Below are 8,203 nucleotides of genomic sequence, written 5' to 3'. Positions count from 1 at the left end.
CCAAATCTTTTCTAAAGGAATTGGAAGTGAGATAAATTGATTAATGGTTGGGGCAAAGAAATTTTATTTTTTTATAATTAAGGCCTTATGCCATAATTTATATGAAGCAAGTGAGTTGTTTATTTTGTCGATCTTGGGAAGTCATCCTTAACTCTTCATTAAGAGTTTGAGAAGGGGTGACACTTTGCGAGATTTCGGGTTTTAATGTCGCGGGGTCGTTTCGATATTTCCTAAATCCTCAAGTGGAGCGAAGGGAGGGCAAAACCTAGTTCCCACCTAGGTCATTTCTCATTGAAACGTAGTCATCTTTTCATCTTTGCCCTAGCATGTGAATAGTAAGTTGACTATTCGTGAGTAACACCCGTAGGTGGAAGCGGGGCATTACACTCTAACAAAGGCAAAACAAATGTGGGTTTAGGGAGCATAGTTAACCACTAAAATAATTGTATATTGTAGATACAGTAGGGAAGTATTATAGACAAAACTTGAAACACTAACAATTATATTCGTTTCTCAATATACAATGCCCGAATAAAGAACTTTCACCCTTTTGCAGTCTTTTTTTTGGGTATTCTATTTTTTTTGGGCAATGAATGCATGAAAAATACTAAAATCTTAGTGAATAAGCAAATCTAGCATCAGAAGCAAAAAATGCTCGAGAACAACCTAGGGTATCCCAAGAAGAATAAATAATGGATGGATAAAGCTAGCATTAGAAGCACAAAAGGCTTGAGAATGATCCATGGTCCATCATCAACAAAAACCTAACATCAAAAACATAAAATGAGAGAATGATATAAAATTAAAAGCACAAAAAAAGCATACGAATGATCTAGGACAAACCTAGAATCAAAAGTGTAAAATATGTGAGAATGATCTAGAATGAAATTCAAAAAATGTGTGAATGAACTAGGATTCACCATCTAAGAAATTGAATAACTGTTAAGACATGTAGTGATCTACAATTTTAAAGGGGAAACCCTGGGGCTTATTGTGATGCACATAGTAACAAAAATCGTAGGACCCGACATGACAAACCTCACAACTCATGGTTAAATGTGGCCCAATTTAACATAACTTAGGATTGGTTTGGTCTTAGTTAGAAGATAAAAGCACGAAGAACCCCTAAGACATACAAGGGTCATTAAAACTCGAGCTTCTATTGAATGAATGAGTTATAGGAATTGAGGACTCACTATGAATGCATGGAATTATCTAGTAAGTCAAGAATTCTTCGACAAAACAAAGTCCTCCAAAAGGATTAGGAAGCGAACCTTAACCCAATAAAGGAATGACTCCAAGAAAAACATGGAAATGGAAATTGACCAAGGTACCCCTTTATGGGGAAACCCGAAAGATGAAACATCCCGTGGACTTTTCACGATGTCTCTTAATCAAGTCATTCATTTCTTAGGTTGTTCACCAAGCCTCTGGATTGTTTGACATCCCATGGACTTTTTCGTGTGTGCTAAATTACCCCAAAAACCCACAAATTTGTCCGAACCTAAACATTTTTCGGTCCCATTGAATTTTCCATAAAGCTCCTCTTTGTTTGTGTGTGACTTTATAGGTTCACAATGAAGATGGCAAAAGAAAATTAAAAAATCTTACACTAAATCAAACTCTTTGACTATGATTCGTAATTTATGTCATCACATGACCAAAAATTACCATATTTCCCTTAGACCAAAATTGACATCTAGCTACATATCATGGCTATCATATCATAATAAAATGCAAATGACACTTCTGATGAACCTTTTTGCGATGAGTTCCAATACTATTCAATCCATCTATCATAATGCCCCAGTATAGTCTAGAAGACTTGATTCAACCATGCAAGGTGCCTTATGGAGCTCCTGTGCTTTTTCAAAAGAAGCAAAATAGGTCTCTTAGGATGTGTGTTGACTACCGTGCCCTCAACAAGATGACCATCAAGAACAAGTACCCAATCCCATTGATTGCAAACTTGCTTGATAGGTTGTCAGGGCCACCTATTTTACAAAGCTAGACCTGTGTTCGAGGTATTGGCAAGATAGGATTATTGAGAAGGATGAGGGGAAAATAACTTGTGTAACTAGGTATGGGGCATATAAGTTCCTCGTGATGCCTTTTGACGTAACTAATGCTCCAACTACATTATGTTACTTGATGAATGATGTAATACCCCACCTTTCAAATATACAATGAAGCTATATGATATTCATTATACGCTAATAACAACATCAGGCGTTATTGGAAATCTTTTATCAATGGAAACGAATATCGAACCTTAGGATGTTAAATAGCTAGAATTTTCACAAATTTAATAAAAATTTGTCACGCACCAACATATTAGAAACTATAGCAACCTCATGAATACATGAATTTATGGTACAGTCATAGAACCACACACATACACCATACATCCTTAAGTATCTTAATTATTATTTACAATACAATATTAAGAATACAAGTATTACACTTGGGTTACAAGTATAAACATCGATTTCGTAAACTAAAGATCCAAAACTTCAAAGTTAGTATAGCACCACCTCCTTGCCCTTACCAAAACAAGAACCTGCGGCACCTGTCATATCTGACATACCTGGAACATTGAATGTTCCAGAGTTCAATGTTCCAGAGATATGAAACACCCAAGTTATATAGTTACATCTAAGTGAGATGATTCAAAAAAGAAAATACCTGCATGTATAAGCAAGAAATGAAACATCTCAGTGAGTAATTCAAGAAAGGAAACAGTTTGTGCATAAGCAAACAAGTGAAAAGAATAACAAGAATCTTCCCCTATCACCATTTCCTTCGCTAGTCATCGTGTCAGCCCCGTGTTTAGGCTTGGACCCGCCTCTAGGCACGTGATCGAGATCCAAACTCCATAGCCCCACCTCTAGGCACTGGATTGTTCCCTGATCACCATGATGACCCACCAACTAGCCGCAAACATCGTAACGTGAGCAAAATAAAAAGAGATATGCTTAGAACAAATGAAACATGAGATGTAAGCCATAGATCACACACAAATGAAATCAAGAATGATCAAAATGAAGCAAGAAGCAAATATGAACCACTCACATTGACTGTTTACCTTTCGAGTGTACTGTTCACAGTTAGCGAGTCTAGGTTTCTATAGAAAATACAAGTTCTTGTAAACCAAACATCAAATATTTTTACATGACGTTGTAAGGAATTAAAAGAGGAGTTGATATGCAAAATTTTAAGCAAAAAGGTCCCTTCACGAGCCCTCACGAACAGGGAGAAGGGTCCGGATATGTTGCCACTCGCAACCCCTACCGGCGTATGTAATGCACGCGCCGCCTTTTTCTCTGGCGACAACGAGCAATTATTCTGATTTTTCGATCATAACTCCCTCGTTTTAGCTCTAATTCGACCCCCGTTTGAACCTATAACTCTCTTTTTTCCCCCTCTACAAGAATATAACCAAATGCCGAACTTACATCACCGTTTTCTGATCGTTTTGGCTCAAACTTTAGTAAAGACCCGAAAACTCTGACGAAGCCCGTTTCTTCTTCATTTCTCCACTAATTTCACTCCTTATTTTTGCAGAGTTTCCCACCTTCTTCAAAATAGATTCCTCACCTCACAACCTCTCACCCCAACTCGAAACTCACTTGAATGGCTTTTGGAAACCTTGGCCCTATTTATAGAAATCTCGAGCCAATCACGTGCCTCCTCCTAGCACCGTAATCATTACTCTGCCACGTGTCCCAAAACTATACTAGAATTCTATTTGAAATCCAAAATTAAATTAAATAATATTTCAAATCCAAAATCATATTTAATAAATTTTGAAATCCAAATATTTCAATGTCATATTGAAATGAAATTTGAAATCCATTTCATTTAGATCTCCGAGCTATCCTTGATCTCACCAATTCTTAAGTCTTTTAGTAAATTACACTTGTTCCTAGGTTTGATTTTAGAAAATTACAATTATATCTGAACTTCAAAATTATGATTTTGCCCTTAGTTTAAAAACTGAACTTTGGTTTCAGGATTTTCATAATCCTTTAGAAGCATTTGATGCACTTGAGGAAGGTGTTTCTCAATTAAGGAAACATCAGCTCTTTGTAAAGATGGATAAATGTGAGTTTGCCCGTGATGAGATCATGTTCTAAGGGTATCATGTTAGCAAAGGGCAAGTCCAAATGGATGACAGAAAGGTGCAAGCAATACTCAATTGGTCTACTCCTACAAAGATTTTGAAACTTAGATCATTCCTTGAGTTTGCAAACTACTACAAGAAGTTTATCTAAGAGTACGTGACGAAGGTTGCATTTTTGACGAATTTGTTGAAAAAGAATAAGGGCTAGCAATGGACTGCTAATTGTCAAGAAGAATTTGACCAATCGAAGGCAACAATAGCTTCAAAACTAGTGCTGAAGTTGCCAAACTTTAAGCTACCATTTGAAGTACATACTAATGTTTCTAAGAGAGCCAGTCTAGGTGTCATGACGTGGGATGGGCATCTAGTTAAGGATCTAATATATTATAGAAAAAAAACATATGTTATGTACCACTTTATCAGGGACATTTCACAAAGTATCACATTGTAAAGGACGTTGATATAAAAGACAATCTAGTTGATATGTCACACAAAATCTCTCGACACAAACAAATTCAAGTTATTTTTGGATTTGCCGATGATCGAGCAAATCCAAACACGGGCGTGATAGACATGTCATGCAATCAAAACACAACAAAGGAGCTGAACACAAAGAATTAACTAAAAACCACTGATATTCTGCCACTTACGTAAAATCAAGCCAGGAGATAAACGAAACAAAGAACCAAAGAATGAACACAAAGAATCAAGAAAAGGATTAGAAAAACCATGCATTATAACTTGTCACACTTTAAAGTACCTATCTAATTATGTATTTTTGTCATTATAACAATTATGTTTTCCTTAAATAGCAACTTATTAAAGCTTAAGTCTAAAATAATATATTACTATAGGAAAATTGTACCGCAACTGACTTTAGAATACAACTACTTCCAACTGCAAGTTGCAGTGGATTAAAGAGCATGGTTCAGCCAACATTTTAGTATTAACAAGAACTATTTTTAGATTCTTCTACAAATATATTAGAATTTAACTATTATAAATAACTTGAAAGATGAATAAAACTAAATACATCATACATAAATTGAGTGGGGCCCCATAAAACGAAATTTTAATACTACAATCAAATCAAACAAACATTCAAACTTGGGATAACTATCCTTGATTACGAGAATCGAACTCATGACTCCCTAAACTGACACCAACATATCGCTTGTCTAATCGCTCGATCTATGCCCTTGAGGCCACAAACACTCAAACTTACTTTATATACCAAATATATATCGAATTTTCGTATCAATTGCATGGCACTGTCCAATACACACACTATAGCAGCCCCCTCGAACTCTAATCTCAAGGGCAAATTTGATCAACAAGAGGGGCAAATTTGTAAAAACAAAAACCCTAATCTGAAGCAAATGGGTACTTTAGCCCTTGTAGAAGCCTTACTTATCTCTTCGGGTTTTGGACCAAAATAGCATTTGAGATCTTGTGGTAGCCATCGAGCGCTACTCCAGTGTAGGGACATTTCGTGGATTTCATAGCAGTCTGGGCGCTGAGCAGAAGCGAAGGGACGCCGTTCAATTGAGCACTTCGATTTGCTGCTGGGATATTGGGTTGTTTGGCAGCGTGTTGGTAGAGAGAGCTGAGATAAATCGGGAATTGTTACGAGAACAAGCCTCGGTCTCAACGGGTAGAGAAAGAGATAAGAACAGAGGGAGTGGTGGCAAAATTCAACAGATGGATGCGAGTAAGGTAGAGATGGCAAAGACACGGAACGAGCTGGAGGTTAGCGTCAGAGGAGAGATATGAACCATAAAGCCTCTAGCAGAGGGGGAAGTCCGCCACCTAACTTCTCTCCACTCCTACCTCTCAAATTACCGTTTTGATTTGCGAAATTATGCTTTCCCTCCAAAAAATATCTAAGGTGTCAATCCTCCCCCTTTTGGTCTCCATGTAGAGATGGGTAATTGGCGGATCAGCCTGGCCTGCATCCCGCTTGACCCACCCATTTAGTAGACCAAGCCGAATTTAACCCACGATAAAGACAAGCCTAACAGAGTCAAGGAAATGAAAACTTAGACCCGACACAGTGGCCCTTAATAAATGAACCAAAATAGACCGAGCCAGTCTATGGGTCCCCTATGCAAGACCGACTCATGAACCATTTATTTTTAATTTTTTTATATACATTTTTTTAAATATATTTTTTATTTTTTCTCAAATGTAACTAATATTTTTTAAAATATGCTTATTAATGTTTCCTTATAATTTTAATGTTTATAAAATTATGATGATTACAATAAACATTATGTTTACAAAAATTATACTCAAATTATGCTTACAAACATAATAAACATTACAATAAAATTATGTTTACAAGAAACATAATTTTTAATTATTATATTTATAATAATTATTAAATATAAACATAATTTTTTAAATATTTTTTTATATTTTAATAAACCGAAGCTATTTTAGCGGACCAATTGATGAGCCAGCCCGCAGGCCATTTTGATGGGCTGAGCCGGGCTACGAGCCACATATTGCTAGCCCAACACAGACCTCATTTTACTAGGCGGGTCAATCCAGCCCATTTGCTACAATAACAAATCGAATCAGGTTGAGCCGAGCTATGAGGCAGGCCGGCCGGCCCATTTCCCATCTTTACTCCATGTCCAATTCCACATTAGCATTATCCAACTAATACGAAATTAAAAATTTTATTACACAATTGATAAAAACAAAAAACCATAATATATTTGATCCACATAGAAAAGTTTAGAGATTTTACCTTAATGTTAAAAAATATTGATAGAATAACTTTCCAGGTTTTAAGTTGGAAAAAGCTCAGCAGTAATGAAAATCAAATTGAATCTTAAAATCTCGCAACCTCTATACAGCTAAGAATCAAAACCCCTTTCATTTGGGCCTTGTTAAGGACAAAGTTTAGAAAAATAAAAAATAAAAAAAAAGGTTTCATTAAACAAACGAAAAATCAATGCAACACAATGTAAAATACTTGTTTTGGAAGAGCAAATTATCAAATCAAAGACATTTAAAAATTTCATGACAGCATTAAATTTACTATTCTCATAAAAGATATGGTGAACTTCTTCTATTTCCGCCGTCATCTCGATTCTCATGAATTGAAGAACCATGGACGAAGAAAAGTGCCCCATAAACTACGATTTCTTCTTGGTTTTCTTGGCATTAAAAACGTAAATTACACTGTTATCCAACTTTATTGCATCGCTCCCACCGATATTCGTCGATCGTCCACTCCAAAAAAACACAATGAAACAAGAAAAGGATATAAGAGAAATAAAAGGCCTCAGAGATCTTGGTGGATAGAAATCATCAGCTGGATCCAATAAAGAATCAAATCAAGAGTAGCAAATATTTTTCTCACATCACCGGCCTTCTCCCCTTTGTTCTTCTTATGAAAGAAATCAAACATAAATCGAAGCACAAAAAATGCGAAAATAGAAACTGTTGAAAGATAAAGAAAAGGAGGACCTGATGACAGTCAGAAGTAGCTGGTTGCGACGTCATATTACTTGCGACCAAGTAATCAGTGGGAATCCGTCTGATTCATTTCATCATCCCAATCATCCCGGGCCCTTAACAATAACATTGCAAATAACGTTGCAAAACGAAAGCTTCTATGAAAAATACAAGATAATCCCAAAGTAAAGCCAAGGGAGATTAAATTTACAACAAACTGGAAGTGACCATCATATATGTATCTACCATGTCACCGATATCTCTATCTGTAAAATAAGAACAATCGGAGCTAAAGGAAGACGCATATATATATATATATATATTGGTATATACACAGCCTTTAATATGGCCTAACGATAGATCCCTTGATTCACTGGGAAAATTAAATCAAGGAATTGCAATATTAGGCATAGCAGATACCTGATCTCAAGATATTGATTTGAATGTAAACATAAAAAACAGGACGAATAGCAAAGTAGGGGAGGGATGGCGCAGCAGAAGCACGAGCACCACAAAAACCCTAATATTCTTATGAGATCTGGCGAGTGGCTAGACTGCTGGTCATAGCTGTTTGTGTTTCTCTATATATAGAGGCCGCGGGGCCTGGCTATG

The 8,203-nt window shown here is 36.2% G+C and overlaps 1 long non-coding RNA gene and 2 other non-coding genes across 3 annotated transcripts; all 3 read right to left on the bottom strand.

The window, feature by feature from the left end:
- Positions 1-2,407: 2,407 nt before the first annotated feature.
- On the bottom strand, positions 2,408-8,203 carry LOC127807904 (uncharacterized). Its single transcript, XR_008024826.1, has 2 exons — positions 5,534-8,203; positions 2,408-2,930 (listed from the first exon to the last, which is right to left on the bottom strand). It is a non-coding gene; the product is annotated as an uncharacterized LOC127807904 (long non-coding RNA).
- LOC127793607 (small nucleolar RNA SNORD24) lies at positions 7,415-7,506 on the bottom strand. Its single transcript, XR_008021450.1, has one exon. It is a non-coding gene; the product is annotated as a small nucleolar RNA SNORD24 (small nucleolar RNA).
- Positions 7,609-7,696, bottom strand: LOC127793636 (small nucleolar RNA R12). The gene has a single exon (XR_008021472.1). It is a non-coding gene; the product is annotated as a small nucleolar RNA R12 (small nucleolar RNA).

Source organism: Diospyros lotus, chromosome 1 (genome assembly GCF_014633365.1).
Source record: "Diospyros lotus cultivar Yz01 chromosome 1, ASM1463336v1, whole genome shotgun sequence".
Taxonomy (NCBI): domain Eukaryota; kingdom Viridiplantae; phylum Streptophyta; class Magnoliopsida; order Ericales; family Ebenaceae; genus Diospyros; species Diospyros lotus.
This window is presented reverse-complemented; position numbering and strand designations above follow the sequence as displayed.